This window comes from Schistocerca nitens, chromosome 2 (genome assembly GCF_023898315.1).
Source record: "Schistocerca nitens isolate TAMUIC-IGC-003100 chromosome 2, iqSchNite1.1, whole genome shotgun sequence".
NCBI lineage: Eukaryota > Metazoa > Arthropoda > Insecta > Orthoptera > Acrididae > Schistocerca > Schistocerca nitens.
Window position 1 is genome coordinate 744,465,937 of NC_064615.1, and position 19,124 is coordinate 744,485,060.

The 19,124-nt window shown below is 40.0% G+C and overlaps 1 protein-coding gene across 1 annotated transcript in view; it reads left to right on the forward strand.

The window, feature by feature from the left end:
* The window catches only part of LOC126235301 (glyceraldehyde-3-phosphate dehydrogenase 2-like), a 108,099-nt gene that overhangs the window by 46,089 nt on the left and 42,886 nt on the right, over positions 1-19,124 (forward strand). The window lies entirely within an intron of this gene.

Consider the following 19,124-nt stretch of genomic DNA (forward strand, 5'->3'; position numbering starts at 1 on the left):
ATAACTTACTGTCTCTATCTATTCCTCACCATAAAATAATGTATGGTTTGCTTGCAGTTTTTTTAGTGTTGTACACAGTGGTTCCGTGAATAACAGCAGCAAGCCATGTCTTCACATTAACTACAAATTCCTCGATTGTAGTTTTACAGCATCCTATACTGTATGATTTCTGGATTCACTCAAAGCCTGGAAATTACCTTTGCCCCTGTCAGTTGCTGTTCAGTGGGTCTGGTCTGGTAGATATCCCTCAGTAATGGTATATTGATGCATGCACAGTTCTAAATCTTTCAAATAGTTTCTCTTGTACATTTTTACAAGTTTCGTTTTGGCATGCAAATTTTTTCTTTGTGTAATTTTTCCCTCTATTTATATAATTCACATTCAGCTTTTACAGATGGAACTGACTTTGTGCAATGCCTACCTTTAAGAAGTTTTTTTCCTTCTTCATTTAACCAAAACAGTTTCTTTAGGCTACAAAGGCAGTATTGTTCTGGATTCTTATTAGTACAGTTACTGTTGCTTAATTCCTGAATCATTAGAACTATTTGACATTTCTTCCAATATTTCCACAGTTTGTCAAAATGTCAAGAGTTCAAATGAATATGCAACATAATGACAAGAAAATTACACGTATCTAGCTTTATAAGAAAATTAAGAAGTATCAATTGCAAGATTGAAAACAGTAATTAGTCCACGTTACTGTGGAATTCTAGAACCTGTGCAAAGACAGATTCTGTTAGCAGGAATATGTGAAGAAAAGACAATGAATATTAATTGCTTTATATCTATTGTTAACACTTAACGAATTCTGCAAAAGGAACCAGTAACTATCGTTATTTGTGAATATTAAATGAGTTGCATATCCGAGTGAATTTTAATCGCCTACAGTTGCATCTGTGGAGACTAATATTCACCTAGCAAACTACAGTCAAGTTGTATTGTGTTACCTATTTACTGATGTGCCATCAGCCAAAGCTGTGCACCAACTGTGTTGTGCATACAACTCTGCAAGAAATGTACATTTCTTCAGCCACCTATTGAGCAATATTTCAACAAATTCAGTGCATTTACTAGATAAAAAGAAAAGATGTGAGGGCAAATACCAACATATTAACAAGGACCACTCCCGTGTAAAGTGAAGGAATCAGAGGTGAAACAGCAGGGTTTCCAATTACACACAACCTCTAGCTTAGACGATACCACAATAAATGTTGATACTTCTGAAAAGGAACCAAATGGCTCCATACTCCAACCCCTAGATCAATATAAATGAACTATGGCTGTCGATATACATACAGTAGGATACATATAGGTCATTCCATGTCAAGTGGCCTAAATTTAGACAAGCTCCCCACTGAACCATCTCAAAGTTTGAGGAAAATTTTATGGGATGTACATATAGACCTTACACAAAGCACTGCCAAATTACAGTTTCATAAGTAGTATGGTGGGGGCCACTAGCCACCTTTTTGTAAAGGCCTGTTTTTTGACATTGCGACTGAAATGAATAAATGATGAACTATGTTTTACCATTGTTCAGCATCTAAGAGACCTGACATGCTGAAACTTTGTGATCCTTTTCAACGTTTTGGGTACAATAGCTTAGTTTTAGTACTAATGGCCAAACTATGGTAAATTCACCATAGTGTGCTATCAAAGTGACTCATAAATCTTGTCATGCCAAATTTTGGTTATACTTTATTGCCTTGTATCTACCGAAAGAGTAACTTCCTGAAGCTAATACTTCAGTTATCTGCAGCCTGCCAGCATGTCACAAAGCTCTGCAAGTTGCACCCAGATTGCTCAAATAATAACTGAGTTATCAAAGTTCAAAATGTGCTAAAAAATTTAATCAGTCAATTTTGGCTCACTTTCAAAAGATCATATCTCAAAAGGGATCACTCAAATTTGGTTTTTCTTGGCATCATTGAAAAGAGCTCACCTTGTTTGATTAGAAAAAGTTGTTTTTGTATTGGAGACTTTCCATTTGAGAACAAATAAACTTATATTTTCATTACATTACATTTCTCGAAATTGCGACTAAAATGAACAAATGATCAACTTTGATTTACCATTACTCAGGATCTAAGAGACCTGACATGCTGAAACTTTGTGATCCTTTTCAACTTTTTGGGTACAATATCTTGGCTGTAAAACAAAAAGGTCAAACTATGGTAAATTCATCATTGTGTGCTATCAAAGTGGCCCATAAATCTTGTCGTACCAAATAAACTTAGATTCATATTACATTAAAAAATACATCTACCAGTTGTACTCTTCATGGATCCCAAACCAAATATTTCAATTCTTATTTATTCATTTGCTGAAATTTGTTACTAATAGCAATTACAGTTGATTCTAACAAGCTATAATGTCGGCCGATTCTTGTTGCTGATGAAGCTGGAATGACAGAAATAATGTGTTGGTTTGGAATTCAACAAGTGTTCTGCCTAGCTGGGCAATAGAATGAATGTGCAGGTCCATTGGGGTGCATTAAACTGACTAAAAGTTCATTTTCTTCTTCTTCTGAAACTTCAGACACAATACCAATCCACCATTTTCCATCATGTATACAGGCAATGTATTTGCCTGGTTGTAAGGCTGTAATATTTCTGAATGAAACTGTTGCTTGACTTTGATCAACATTTGCCACAAAAAAATTGTACCATTTAACACAAACTTGCTTTTTATTTAATGGCACAGAATGGTGATTCTATCTTGTTCCTGATTCTATCTTGTTCCTGATACTGTGCAGCCTTTCATGAACCTTGCTTCCTGCTCAGTTTTTAGTGTTTCAATTTCTTCTCTTGAAACAAAAATTAATTGGATTCCTTTGATATTCTTTGTACAGTATCTAAACAAATCAGTTTGTGTCAAAATCTGGTCCTCAGTTGGTCTTTGAAGGCTTGTTCTTGCTGCCAGGTGCTTTACAGTTCCTCCAATTCCACCACATTGAGATTTTCCATGGCTTGTAGCAAAAAAGTTCCATTCACCTGAGATGCCAAAGTCATTTTCATGGTGGCAGAGATTCAGAAAATTTTTGAAGTTTTTGTACTGTGCTGCTGACACATCACTAAAGTAGTAAATGTGTGTGATTTTTCCAAGGAGACACTTTAGATCCTCTCTTAATTTCGCTATAAAAGCATGTCCAGCGATTGCATCATGTTTCAGGCTGTCGCTTATTATACAGTAGCTGATGCTGCTGATGCCAAAGTTATTTCTGAAGTACACAACAAATGGGTGTAAAGTTGCTTGGCTGTTATTCCAATGAAAACCTGGAGCTGCATCCTGGACAATGAAGGAATAATTTTCAGCAAAGTCCATTAATACGATCAGTTCAGTTGGCTTACAGCTTTCTTTTACGCATTTTAGGTGCTTGCTCTGGTGCTTTGCAACAATGATGAGTGGAAAGTTTGTCAATTTTTGAAATCAAATCTTCAGTAAAATCCTCGGTGGTTTCTAATGTGTATCTATCAGTGTGCACTCACTGTTTGAACTCAATAGTATCATCTGGATCACTGTCTTCAAAACTACTTTCTAAAAACTGTTCCAGTAGTTCTTTTCCCAGACAGATTTCACAGCGATGAAGCATGCACTCTTTGGATTCCAAATCACACACTGTTTTAGCAATCAGACTCTTATAATCTTCTTTAATTGGAGTGTTTGCAAGCATCAGTTTCACATTTTGGTGTAAAGTGGAAACACAGACTGAGTGGGTTCCTGCAGCACCCACAGTGATGCACCATTTTGGCCTCAATTTGCAAAATTTGGAAAATTAATTTTCAGGCCCATGTTGAAGTCGATATATGCAGCAAATATTTCTTTCAAATTATTCAGAAGAAAGTATTTTTTGCATCAAAACTTTCTTTCCTTCTATTCTAATTGATAGTGTTTTTTTTTTTTGTTTTTTTTTCCCTTGAACAAATTTGGCTAAATTCTTCATTCTGAAAAATGTTACCTCTTTCTTTTACAGCATCTGGAATCTTCTTGCCACACTTGTTCTTTGGCAGAGCTAATACACCATTTTCTGCTTGTAACTTCCTAGCTGCTTTTACCATTCTCTCTGAAACACCAAATTCTTGCATTGTCTCTTTTATAGTCCAGCTTTGTGGTACTAATGTCAGTATTGGCAATTTTTCAGGCTGCCTTGACAATTGCAACTTCTCTTTCAATTCTTTAATCAGTTGCTTATAATCTTCACAATCAGGACATGTCTCGCTTGTACTAGGTGTTTGAAGATATTTTGGGGCGAATCCTCCAGCAGCAGCAATGTTATTCGCAATTGCCTCTTGAGCTTCGCTTATTTTTCGTTTTGTGTAACCTTTCCAATCTCTTTTTGATACTCTCTGAAATTTTAGAGGGGAGACCCCAAAAGCAGTTAGACTTGAATCGATCGATACTTCTGGATATGTTTAATCTTCTGACTGGTTTGAAGTTGACTGTGATTTTTCTGCTTTCTTTTCTAAAAATTGTTTTCCGCAAGTTGCACAGACGTTCTGAGCAGATTTCACATTACTCTTAGTCACAGCTTGCAGTTGTTTTGCTGTTTCCACATTGACAATCCATAAACCCTCTAACAGAATGGTTCTTTGCACAAAAAGGATTACAAGAAGATCTTTGTAGAAAGTCATATTTGCCCACAAGTATTGCTTTGTGATGAAAGCATATTTGTGCATTTTCAGTAAGACATATCTCACTTCTTTGGTTTATTAATTCCTGTTGCTCTACTGAAAATTCTTTGATTGGAATGAAGCCTTGCTGATCTGTGTATGTTTTCAGATAACATGCAGAATTATCTGAAAGGCCAATGACACGTATTACTGAAACCATATTGATATCCATTACACTACAATTAAATTTATGCTTCAATTGCTGTTTGTTTAAATATTATATAAAGTAGAAGTGGTATATATTTCCAACTGAAAAATATTAAACAATCATAGAAATGGGAACTTCCTTGAGAATACAACACACTCTTAACAACAGTGTGCTTCAGACTGATTGTTGAAGCATGTTACCAAACTCCATTGTTGACACTAAACTGGCCTGTCTCCAAAATAAAAACAACTTTTTCTGATCGGACAAAGTGAGCTCAGATAACTCAGTTATTATTTGAGCAATCTGGATGCCACTTGCAGCTTTATGACATGCTGACAGGTTGCTGATAACTAAAGTATCAGCTTCTAAAAGTTATTCTTTCAGTAGATACGAAGCAATAAAGTATAGTCAAAATTTGGTACAAGAAGATTATGAACCACTTTGATAGCACATTATGATGAATTTACCATAGTTTGACCTTTTGTTTTACAGCTAAGATATTGTACCCAAAACGTTGAACAGGATCACAAAGTTTCAGCACGACAGGCCTCTTAGATCCTGAACAATGGTAAAACATACTTCATCATTTATTCATTTCAGTCGCAATGTCAAAAAATGAGCCTTCACGAAAAGGTGGCTAGTGGCCCCACCATACTACTAATGAAGCTGTAACTTGGCAGTGCTTCATGTAAGGTCTATATGTACATCCTGTAACAATTTCGTCAAAATTGGAGATCATCAAGTGGGGAGACCCTTAGGTCACTTGACATGGAATGGCCCATATGTTTTTGTCTCAAGCCTGAATTGAAAGATATTGATATTACTTTCCTAAGAGATAGACATGCATATGAAAAACCACTTCAGTGAAGAGGGATCTATAGGTGTCATTCGTTGACAACAAATATTACTCGTCATCTATCTCCATCCACATTAATTTGCACAGTTGTATAATCCACATACCGTGTAGGTTCATACAATACATACAATATGTTCATTATACCTGGCCTCTAGAATTGAAACCTTTCTACACATGTAACATGATTATTTCTCCATTGTGGATTCTTTAACACATAGCCAAAGGCAACGCCAAAAGTAAGGTCTTGTGGCTGTTGGCCAGTTGCCAGTTATTTGTGCTTCCCCCACTCCCAAATAAACACGTGCGTGCTTTGCTTGGATATCTGTCTTAACTTGGCAGCCATTCAAAATGGAGTTTCTGCTTAACACTACGACCAAGTGTGCAGTTACTTGATTTTTTATTGCGAAAGGTGTTAAACTGGTTGACATTAATGGCCAGTTGATGTAAGTGTATGGAGAGACAGTCATGGATGTCAAAACTGTTTGCAGTTGGTGTAGTGTGTTTACTGCTGGTCATACTGAAATTGATGAGATAAGGAGCAGTAGGCCATGCAGTTGCGAAGGTTGAGGAAATCGTGTAAAGATTGGAGGTTTCCTGAAGCACAATGTACAGGATTTTAATGGAAAAGATGCAATATCAGAAGATATGTGCAACATGGGTACCATGTATGCTGACAGAAGACTGCAAACAACAACGAGTTGATTGTTCTTGCAAATTTCTTCGTCGCTGCACAGATGGAAAGAATATATTCTTGGACTTGATTGTCATTGGTAATGAAATCTGGGCATTCCACTTTGCACCTGAGACAGTCATGTGAAGGACAGCATCCCTCTTCTCCCTAGTTGCAAAAATTTGAATGCAGTCTACCGGTATAGTCATGGAAGCTGTCTTGGGACCAGGAAGGGGGGGGGGGTGGGGTACTGTTGGTGGAGTTTTGGAGTTTTTGCCTGCTGGGACAACAGTAATCACTGACAGGTACTGTGAAACACTGAAAAACTCAGAAGGGCAATTCAGAACTGGAGAAGAGGGCATAAGCATTCTTCATGACAATGCCCACTCACATGTCGTCCATCAAACTGTCAATCTCCTACAAAACTTTGGGTGGAACATCATAAGCCACCCACCATACAGTCTGGACTTGGCATTGAGCAACTACCATCTGTTCTCTAAGTTGAAGGAACACTTGTCTAATGACAGTTAAGTTCAGATGATGACATGGAAGGTGAGATTCAGCACTTCCTGCACAATATGGCAGTAAGGTGGTATTACACAGGTATTGTAAAACTGCCACTTTGTCTTCAAAAATGTTTCAGCTGAAATGGCAATTATGTGGAAGTACAAAACATTCTTCCACCTTTAAAATGATGCAGCTATCACAGAAAATAAATGGTTGTTCATATTTTCAAAAATATAAAAGACATTACTTTTGGGTATTTGTGTTGTCCTAGCCATTTCATAATCATTCATGAAAGTTGCGAGATTGGGCTGAGCAAAGGTTGGAAATTTGTACGGGCGCTGATGACTGCGCAGTTGAGTGCCCCACAAACCAAACATCATAATCATCATCATTACTTTCGGGATTGCCCGCGTAATATGCTGTGGAGCTCTGACAACACATTTTGCCTGGCTAGAGCTCTTTGAAGCTTCATGTAAACACGTATGTCTACTGGGACAGAGTATACACTTCAGCACCACCTTAGTATCATTTTCATTTTCTGCCTTCCATTTCTCAACATGATTTCTCAATCTTACAGGAATTTTTCAGTGGTAAATAAGACATGTTATGCATTCCAGTGACCAATTTTGATTTTGATACTTCAACAGATTAAGCAGTGCCCAAAGGGGAGTTGCTGAAATGGACACTCAGCTAGGCTTTGTAGTCAGTGTGCAGTTAGAAGGCTTTTTTTTAACAGCATCTAATATTAGATGGCCTACATTACGATAATGATCAATCAGTGCATGTTGCATCCAGCATGAATTGTCAGGTCACCTACATCATAGTGCAGTGATAAATGCAACTCTGAAAGGTCAGGAATATTGGTTGCAACTGTTAAAATGCTGACCAACTACAGACATTCACAGCTTTTCAGTAATGTGAGTGAAATGCCAGCAAATTGTTAAGGCTAATAAGACAGGTTTGTGGTATGAATTGGTGAACTCTACAAATAATTCAACAAAAAGTTCGCATTAGTTTGGGGTACTATCAGGAGTGAGAGTATTACATGGGTGAGTGAGATGCCTAGAGTGACGCTGTGTCATTGACATTGATAGTTGGTGAGTGTTAGTGAAATTTCTCATATTCTCTTTATATAGTAATGCTTATTTCGATTGGTTTGATATGTTTGCTCTTTGAAAGTACTATTAATTTCTACTTTTATGGGTGGGAAGTTCTGCAGTGGAAGCCAGTTTCCAACAGAGACCACATTTGTTGCATTCACATTCGTTTCTAACATGCATTTCTAGCAATCATGGTAGAATAAGCCATCAGGTTAGTTAATATTTACAAGCTCTCTGTACGACATGTTAGTCAGCCCTCGTAAAAGTGGGCACAGGTTACTTTGCAATGCTGTAGAGCGTAGATGCAGACGTATGATGCAGACGTATGATCCTCCACCACTAACGTAAGTCCTGGCAAGAAAGTGACGTTTATGTGTCAGTCAGTGGTATGGAATCAGCTCAATAAGAAGGGAAGACATGGGGATGTGACAATGATAGAAAGGAGCTATCATGTTGGCTGTGCTCAGGACTGTACCACTAATGAAGTTCCCCAATTTGTTGGTGTATCAATACAGCCTTTCCAACATAATGACAAGGATTAGTGTGTAACTCAACCCTGTAACATTGCATAAGAACAGTAGTCATAAGAAGATCCTAGCCAATTCAAGGCATGTTTTGTCAATGGCAATTGATTTCAGACCCATCAGGAACTCCTATTGTCAGTTTCTGAGTGAACATTACAAACGAACTGCCTGCAGTGGACACTTATAAGAGATGGGTGACTTGCTAAAGGCCACAGCACATAAAACTGCACATTTTCAGTGGACCAGACAGCACAAACTGGTGGTGTATAGTGTGGTTCAATTAATTGAGATGTTGCCTCTTTTTAAATAATGGACATAAAGTACACAGCAGCCCAATGAATCTTTTAACTTGCTGTGCATGGTAGGTAGGGCTCAGGCTGAAGATGGATCTGTGATGTTTTGAGCGTATTTTCTATGGAATAACTAGGATCCATTCATTTAGGTTACCAAGGTTATTTCAACATTCATCTACATCTTCACAACGATTATACCATCTTCCTCACTGAATTGAGGCCGTTATCAAGAATGGGTATAATGGTAATGAGATTGAGTAATTTTTTGACCAGAGTGCTCTTGTTCAAATCATTTCTGCACCTTGGATAAATCTGCTTTCAAATTACAGGACATTGAAGAGAGATTGCATGAGTTGACTTCCTGCCACCACAAATCTCAGCACCTGCTTAGTCATAACTTGATTAGATTGGATTTGATGATAATGCTTGTCAAACTACTCTGGCTCTTTCTCTTTCATTTCATACTTTTATAAAGTTCATACACTTGACTGCCACAGCGTCAAAACTGTCCACACAGTTCATATTAGCACTTCTGAGGTCAGCTAATAATATGCTACAACTATGTGACTACCTTTTAGGATTATATTGAAGGAAATCGCTAGTTCTGACACTTGAGTTACTATCAAGGAAGGTGCACAATAAATCTTAGTAGTGTTTGAGTAAATTATGAGCATACTACATTGAAGATATATCGATTTCTTCAGATAATGTTAATGTCATCCGATCACTAACAACACACACTATATCGAAATTTGATCAGTTGTTCAAACCCATTGTCAATGCCCAGAAGTGAACAGCCATGTATTCATACATGTGAATGATATCTGCTATACAGAAACTACAATAAAACCTCATTTTTACATCCCACATTTTATGTTTCCCGCATCAGGACTTCCCTGATACAATGCTTTCCTGTCATTAGTGATTCCGTGTTGCAACATCTCCCATCCTTTGTTTTCTTTGACAGTATTATGACCTTTAACATTGATTTTCATGCAAAAAGTGAATTGTATTTGTGTTTGTTGTCATCCTTGGAAGAAAGCAAAAAACACAAGACGTACACAGAGCTATTGATCACATAACATAGCTTTAGTGTAGTAATCAAGATTTTCATTTTTGGCACTTTGGGTCATGGTTGCTAGTATTATATGTTCCCAGTGTTTGGAAGGACGGGGAAGTAAGGTGAATGATTGTCTTAATGATTATCACAAACTGAGGATAGTGACTCTAGTAGCAACCTTTCTTCTGCTCATTGTGTTGTATTGCAACAGCTTTAATTTAATTTGTCATATATACAAATAAACAGCACAAATTGTTGTTACTTCCACATGAAATACACTAATCCATACTAGGCACACAATCTTAGGTTGGTACGACCTGATGTCAGACACAAACATAGCTCCTAACATGGTGACAATTTCCTCCCTTTCTCACCCAGGACATCCCTGAACTGACTGACTTCCTTGTCAGCAACAAGCTATAGATTTCATGCCTGTTCTCTGTTTATGGAGACTGCAAAGTTCATTGTTTTGATGAATATTGTGTTAAAAGTTTTATTTACGGCAATTTTAGAATGATAAGTCTCACACTAAAACATGAGTATCTTTTTAACATGGCTTTACAAAAGACTTTGCTTCTGTGTTTTATTTACACCATTGGACATGATGAGAACAAAGAAGGAAATTCGTGATTGTGTGTTAGCACTCAGTGACTGTTTTCGTGATAATCACAAAAGCAGTTGCTGAGTGCTGACATACACACAAATGCATGTGTCGTTTAAGTGGGTGATCTCTTTTATTGCAGATAGGCATAAACCAAGAAAACATTGTTAAGCTGTGTGTACACATGATAGCTTGTCACTCTTGAAGAGCATTTGCGAGTAATGTGTGTCATGTAAACAGCACCAAGAGTCAACTTGCAGCAATGTCTGAGAGTGGTTCAAGATTTCAGATGGTCTGACTCTTTGAGTTTAGACCTCTTGTGCAGACAGCAAACTCCCTCTCTTGAGAGCTGCTCTCCATAGCTCTCAAATAAGTGTGTTGAGAGGCCACATTGTGTTGCAGATTTGTGCTGTATTTCAGTTCGTCCACTACCACATCTCGGTAATACTTTCCTGTACTTATGCACACATTAAAGAAAAGTACCCATAAAACTGCAAGGTTTGAGCTATAATATGTAGCCGTAGCATGTTTTTGAATGAAGAAATCACCTGTTTTATCTGATAAATGATCAGCACAAGTGATTTTGGAAGTTCTAGACTTAAACAAAGCTATGCTGCAAATAATGTATAAAAACATCGTAAAGATGCTATAAAAAATCAACAAACAAAATTGCCAATGAAGGGACATGATCCTGAAGGAGAGACTAGTACGCTACCCACAGTGCCATATCAGCACTGCAACAGTCACTCTATAAACATGTACTGGCATTGTCAGGAGAGTTGTAACTGCTGTCCCAATGGATATTGCATAATATGAGTTAATATCGACAATATATTGGCAAAAAAAGTAATGAAGAAAGCTGCCAGGAAGTGGACAGAGAATGAAGTTGTGTATTTAGTTTGTATGAGGAAAGACCAGCGTTATGAAATGTACAGTTACTGGACTAAAAGAACTGAGATAAAAAGTGCAAGTTTGTTGGCTGAAATTGCTACAGTTTCTTAAATCTCCACTGGAGAAAATACCAGAATATCCTCAATTAAAGCAACCAGGCAAAGTAGTTTTATAACACATATTTATTAATGTAGAGAAACAAGTAAAGTTATGTGTGAAAGTAATCATTTTGTAAATCTGAAAATGGCCATTTAACAAGGAATACAGCATGGTGTTGGCCCACCCTTAACCTTGATGACAGCTTCCACTCTTGCAGCCATACGTTCATTCAGGTGCTGGAAGGTTTCTTGGGGAACGGCAGCCCATTCTTCACAGAGTGCTGCACTGAGGAGAGGTATCGATGTTGGTCGGTGAGGCCTGGCACGAAGTCGGCATTCCAAAAAATTCAGGTCAGGACTCTGTGCAGGCAAGTCCATGTCAGTGATGTTATTGTCATGCAACCACTCCTCCATAGGTTGTGCATTATGAACAGGTTAGACACTGGACTCGCATTCGGGAGGACGACGGTTCAATCCCGCATCCGGCCACCCTGATTTAGGTTTACTGTGATTTCCCTAAATCACTCCAGGCAAATGCCGGGATGGTTCCTCTGAAAGGGCACGGCCGACTTCCTTCCCTAATCCGATGAGACCGATGACCACGCTATCTGGTCTCCTTCCCCAACCAACCAAACCAAACCTGTGAACAGGTGCCTCGGTCGTGTTGAAAGATGCAGTTGCCATCCCCGAATTGCTCTTAAACAGTGGGAAGCAAGAAGGTTCTTAAAACATCAATGTAGGCCTGTGCTGTGATAATGCCACACAAAACAACAAGGGGTGCAAGCCCCTCCATGAAAAACATGACCACACCGTAACACCACCGCCTTTGAATTTTACTGTTGGCCCTACACACGCTGGCAGATGACGTTCACCGGGCATTCACCATACCCACACCCTGCCATCGGATCGCTGCATTGTGTACCATGATTCATCATGCCCCACAATATTTTTCCACTCATCCAATGTTTGTGCTCCTTACAACAAGTGAGTCGTCGTTTGGCATTTTCCAGTGTGATGTGTGGTGTATGAGCAGCCGCTTGACAATGAAATCAGTTTTTCTCACCTAATGCCTAACTGTCATAGAACTTGCAGTGGATCCTGATGCAGTTTGATGTTCCTGTGTGATGATCTGGATAGACGTCTGCCTATTACACATTGCGACTCTCTTCAGCTGTCGGAAGTCTATGCTTTTGTGACATACGTGTTCCTTCATGTTTCCACTTCACTGTAACATTGGAAACTGTGGACCTAGGAATGTTCAGTAGTGTTGAAATCTCATGTACGGACATATGACACAATTGACACCCAATCACCTGACCACATTCGAAGTCCGTGAGTTCCGTTTAGCACACCATTCTGCTCTCCCACAAGGTCTAATGACTACTGAGATTGCTGAAATGGAGTACCTGGCAGTAGTTGGCAGCACAATGGACCTAATATGAAAATTGTATGTTTTATGGGGTGTCCGGATAATTGTGATCACATCAGACTTTCTATGCAAGCACGTGTGGTTGCCTGCCAAGACCGTCTCCACAGCCTTGAAGCTGATCCAGAATTTTCCCATATTTACCTTACTACAGCGTTTGTATAAAAAGTAATGAGACTGATTTTTTGCTAACGCGACTGTACTTTATAGTACGTGCTTGCCAGGAGGGGGGTTCTGGCTGAAAACGCGTGGCGTTCCAGTCGCCTGCGGTCTCTTGTCTTGGCAGCATTGTGGGTTGAGTGGACACATCACAAAGTCGTCGGACGTGGCGCAACATGCAGCAACCAATCGAGCAATGTTACACCATCAAGTTTTGTGTGTAACTAGGAAAATAAGGTACAGAAATGTGGATGTGAGTCGGCAAGCCTATGGCAATGATTGACTGTCGAAAGCCCAGAATTTCAGGTGGGTGAAAAACTTTCAGGGTGAAGAACTTTCAAGAGGGCCAGGACAGCGTTGAGTAAGAGGACTACTCCGGACACCCATCAACCAGCAAAACTGACAAAATCGTCGACCATGTGTGCATTTTATTGAACACAGACTGTTGGATGAGTGTCAGGATGATAGGAGATGACCTCAGACTTGATAAAATTACAGTGCATGACATCATCACCAAAGAATTGTTGACAAGGAAGATCTGCCCCAAGGTGATAACGAAGATTTTGTCAGAAGTTCAAAGCAAGCACATGTGGTCGCCTGCCAAGACAATCTCCAGAGCCTTGAAGCTGATCTGGAATTTTCAGATAACTTTATCACTGGAGACAAAACGTGGGTGTTTCAGTATGACACAGAGACAAAGTGCATGAGTGCCGAATGGCACTCTGCAGCATCCCCATGTTCAAAAAAGGCCCGCATGAGCAAATCGAAGGTGAAAGGCACACTGATAGTGTTTTTCGATGTCAGGGGAATGGCTCATCATGAGTTTGTGTCCCAACACCAAACTGTCAGTGGAGCTTTTTATTGCGAAGTGCTCAAGAGACTGAAAGCCAGGGTCCATTGCGTGAGGCCAGCCATTGCAATTATTGGAAGCTGCATCATGTCAACGCACAGTCACACCTGCTTCACGGTGGCCAGCTGCCTGGCCAAGAGAGGTATTCCAATGATTCTGCAACCCATCTACAGTCTCACTGTGGCCTCGTCAGACCTTCCCCCCCCCCCCCCTCCCCCCCCCAAACTAAAAACTTCCCTGAAAGGACACAGTCTGGGCCCCTGGGGAGGTCCAAGCCACTGCAATGAGGGCTTTGAAGTCCATCCTGGCAGCATTTGAAGCATGGAAATCTCACATGCAGCAGGTTGTTGACTCTGAAGGGTCATACATTGAAGAGTACTAAGTGGTTGTAGCAATATCAACAATAAATTTTGATTCACAAGCTCAGTCTCATTACTTTTTATGGAAACCATGTGTGCTTCTATGTCCTTACATTTGTCCTGTAGCTATTCTCGCTTTCCCGTAAATCTCATTTTTAGACTTTTTTATTCCCTGTTGCCTGTTTTATTTGCTGCATTCTTGTGTATTCTTCGATCCTCTGCTGCCTTCACTATTTCATCTCTCAAAGGTACCCATTCTTTTTCTACTGTATTCCTTTATCCTGTTTCGGCCCATTGTTGCCTAATGTTTCCTCTGAATCTCTGAACAATCTCTCATTACTTCAAACTTAACCAGGCCACATCTAAAATAATGCAAATCTTGGGAATTTCTTTGTTTTAGTCTCAAGCTCACAGCCAATAAATTGTGGTCAGAGTCCACATCTGCCCCTGGAATGTGTTGCAGTTTAAAATCTAGTTCCAAAATCATTCTTATCATTATGTAATCAGTCCAAAACCTTCAAGGTCTCTAGCATATATACAACCTTTTTTCACGGTTCATCTGCCCCTGGAATGTGTTGCAGTTTAAAATCTAGTTCCAAAATCATTCTTATCATTATGTAATCAGTCCAAAACCTTCAAGGTCTCTAGCATATATACAACCTTTTTTCATGGTTCTTAAACCAAGGGTTGGCAACAATTAATTATGTTCTGTGTAAAATTTTACCATGTGGCTACCTTTTTCATTGCCCAGCCCACATTCACCTTTTGTTTTTCCTTCCCTACCTTTTCCTACTATTGCACTCCAGTCCCTCATCACAATTAAATATTCCTCTCCCTTAATCATCTGAATAGTTTCTTTATCCCACTGTATGATTTTTCAATCTCATCAACATCTCTGGAACTAGTTGGTGTATACCTGAACCACTAAAGTGGGTGTTGGCTTCATGTCTTCCTTGGCTGTGATAATGCATTCACTATATTGTTCATAGTAACTTACCCGCATTCATGTTTTCTTATTCACTTACAGTGCCATGACTCTGTCCTTGATTAGAGAATTATCAGTCTTTAACAAAAGTGTGGAGAAGTAGCACTGAAGCGCCATAGAGTGTGTAAACAGTCGCAGGTTGGTAGCCACAAGCGTACGACAACCAACATGCCAATGGATTGTGCACCAAGGATAGCCGTGCTCAGCGGTAAGTAGTGTTGTACAACTGTAACCATGTAGCGAGTTTGGTGATGTCACCGAGCCATGGCAAGTCCCTTGTTTTGGTAACATGGCTAGACGTCAGGTTTTTAGTGAAACAAATGGGCACTGGAGGCATATGAATAAGTCTTGAACACTTGTAATCGCCAGAAATTGGTACCACGACACCACCAGAACGATGCTGGACAGAGAGACAACTGTGCTCCACCAGCTGTAGTCATGGGTTTGAAACTGGGCTGCAGCTGACATCTGCGCTAAGTCCTTCACAGAACTGCTGATCTGCTGTCCATGCCTGCCAACTTTGATGCTGAGAAGGACTCTGCACTATAACAACAGCTGCTAGCCGACTACTGTCCAAGGACATGAGTTGTACCCCATGCACAGATTCATGTCCCAAAACAGTTGCACAAGAGGACTTTAGGGCCTATCACAGCAAAACGTGATGTGATGCTGATGTTAATGCCCATAGTCTGCAAAAGGCTGCTAGCCTCAATAGCACAAGGTGCCAGCCCATCAGCACCAAGTTGAAGCCACCACCAGTTGATTGGCCCCAAGCAGTCAGTGACGAGAGGCATGCCTGAGATCAATAACATTCTTTGTAGCTGTTGACAGTGTTTACCCACAGACACCCTTGTCTCTGTCACCACCCCTCTTATGCTGGACAGTGGTGTCAGGATGGCCGTCATCACTGCAATCGACAGCAGAGCAGGCCACCCCACACTGCATCGTCTGATACACAGCCTGCAATATTGTTGTCGGGATGAGTAAGACTAGTTTTTTGCTGTTGTGTGGTGATAGTAATGGGGTCAAAGTTGAGGGGATGTTGATAAAATTCTTCTAGGTTTGTGACCGTATTGTCAATTTATCAGTATGTAAAACTACCGATGTTATGGTCACTGTTGCGAGTGACCTTCAGGGTGTTTTTGTTTACTGCTGAATGAGGAAACTTGGTTTCCTATATACCTGCAGACCTGGCTGTTATCTAATTCTGACAGGCCATTAAGGATGAAGGGAAGGGATGTTAGAAGTTCTTTATTGCTATTTCTATTATTTCTTTTCATTGGTGGAAACCCAACATTTTGATTGGTGGAAATTGACGAATGGAGAACTAGGGGATAGTTGTGACATGCATTGTTTTTCTGCTTTCTAGAGCCGGCTGAGGCATGCCAGCACTCTTATGTACCTGTGGCCAGTGCAGTCTCCCGTGTGCCTGTGTATATTGCTTCACGTGAGCTGTCATCCCATAGCAATGTTACTGCTGCCAGCCAAGATGTTGGAAGTCAGTACCAGTCTTATCTGTTCATGTTGGCAGGTTGCTTGGCTGTTTCTATTGCTTCTCTAATCGTCCTGATAGTCAGAGGCTGTTTCACCAGTATGTGAGCTTCATGAAAATCAATATGTTTGCTCCCCTCTTCCTCGTGTTCTGCCACTGCTGACTTGACGTGTTGTCTTAGTTGGATATATCTTTTGTATTCAGATATCCATGTTGATGGGTTGCCCTGTCTTGCCTACATACACTAATGCACATTCGTGGCTGATTTCATAAACTCCAGCAGCATGTAGTTTGTCAACTGCATCTTTTGTGTTGCGAAGAACGTCTTTTATTCTGTTGTTGCTTTGGAAAATCGGCTTGATGTTTGCTTGGCGGACAGTTTCACCCACCTGTTCAGTGACACGTTGAACATACGGTAATAGAGCTATGTTTTTTACTTCCTTCTGCCCTCCTCTATTGCAGTCATTCTTTGTCACCAAAGTTTTATCTATTACTTTGATTCCATAACCATTGGGTCGGTAGTTTTACAGATTGACAGTTGGACAATGCGGTCACAAAACCAGAAGAATTTTATTGACTGTAACAATGGCTGCGGAATGCTAGGTTTATATTTGGGTGATGTAATTATATGGGGGTGACCTTTACAAGACCATAGGAGCCGGTTTACTTATGGTTTAACGGGAATGCAAGAGATGAGTATTTGATGCCTGTGTGTTGTACTCAAAGTAATTTGCTTGTGCGCTCTGCCCCTTGTGCTGTATCGGTGGGAGTGATTTGCTTTATATGTAATTGTCTTGGGCACACAACTAAACCATTTATGGAGTCCAGGTGGCTCTTGATAGGCAGAATAAATGTGTTGATAGAGTACTCTGCAACGACCTGTTCTGTCTTTGTTAATTTTGTTATTTCCTTGTTTTTGAGTCCTGAAAAAGAATTAAGTTCAAGGCAGAGGCAAAGTCAGAGACACAAGATATCACCAGTGAGGAGGCTTTGCAGTCTTCAGTGAATCAGGTAGCTCAGCTGAGAGTGCTTGTTGAGGTCTGAGGTTCTTGGCGTGAATCCAGCTGTTACTAACCTTGGTTTCTCCCTTCTGTGGCAGGGTGTCTGAGGACGTGGTAGGGTTTGCAGATCATCCCAAGTCACCAACTTTCAGGGTTGGTCAGATAAGCAGCTGTTGCAGATTGTGAAGCTACATTTGACGGGGCAAGTGAAGGTGCACAGAAATGTTATGTAATGCAGAGACTGTTGATCAACTGTGATTGGGGCTGGAACAACTGTACAGGAAGAAGAATAGTGCACTTCTTTCAGAAGCAGTTGGGTACTGTGTTCAGAAGGTATAATGAGAGTGGAGGATTTCACAGATATTATGAGAAAGTTTAATGTTAACACACTAGAGTTATTGCAGAATGATGAGATGAACAAAATGGTGGTGCAGGTGGCTGAGCAGTAAACACTCAATGCTTTGTTACAGGTTTGGCACCAGAGATGTCTAGGAGAGTATGTACTGGCGCACTTAAAGATCTCCATGCTGGGATTGGGTTAGTGCTGGAATACAAGGAAATTGATAGATCGACAGAGGTGAGGGGATCGAAGACATTTATTTGCATTGAATATAAAGCATTTTAATTGTGATTGAACAGGACATACATGGAATCACTGCTACCAGCTACAAAGGACTGATGGGATTAGTGAAGATGGTCAGCAGTTTGATGAGAATGATAGTAGTGAAGGTGTAGCTCACTGACAAGGATGTAGGGATGGTGATAGAGGTGGTCCTCTGAGAAGCAACTTAGCAGAGAACCCAATCATTAAATTAATGTTCTTACTACAACCAGCAATTCTGCCTTTTATAAATCGTACAGAACAGGTGCACCTTTCCTCATGAACTCCTGCACCCATGCATCACATCCCTGGTCTATGCCCCTACCACCTGACTCCCCTCCATTCCTAGCTAGCAGTCTGGTTACCTCCCTCTGACAATCCATCCTCCATCCTCCTGCCTCCCTCTCCCTTGATCCACCATTCCAACACAATCCCCACACAGAGTCCACCTGCCAAACTGTGATCACATTGATATGAATACTATGGCAGCACTTACATTTTACAAACCACATGGTACTTTTCATTACCTGGGTATTCAAATTTTTATCTTCTTCTCAGAACAGTAACAACACAAACTCCCTATACATGCTTCACAGATTGATAGAATATTGAAGGAAACTACATTGCGATGACAGGAAAAAGCATCAAGTACATTATTGGCAAGTATGCATTGTATGTGAATTCAAAACTGGGACTAATGCCAGAAAAGAAAAAGGTCCATGAAAAGTGTTACATGAAATTTCCGTGCTGCTTCTGTGAGTGGTCCAGGAATACCTGCAAATAATTCTGTTATAATTTTTGTCCCATTCTCTGAAAAATTCTTTTGCAAGTGC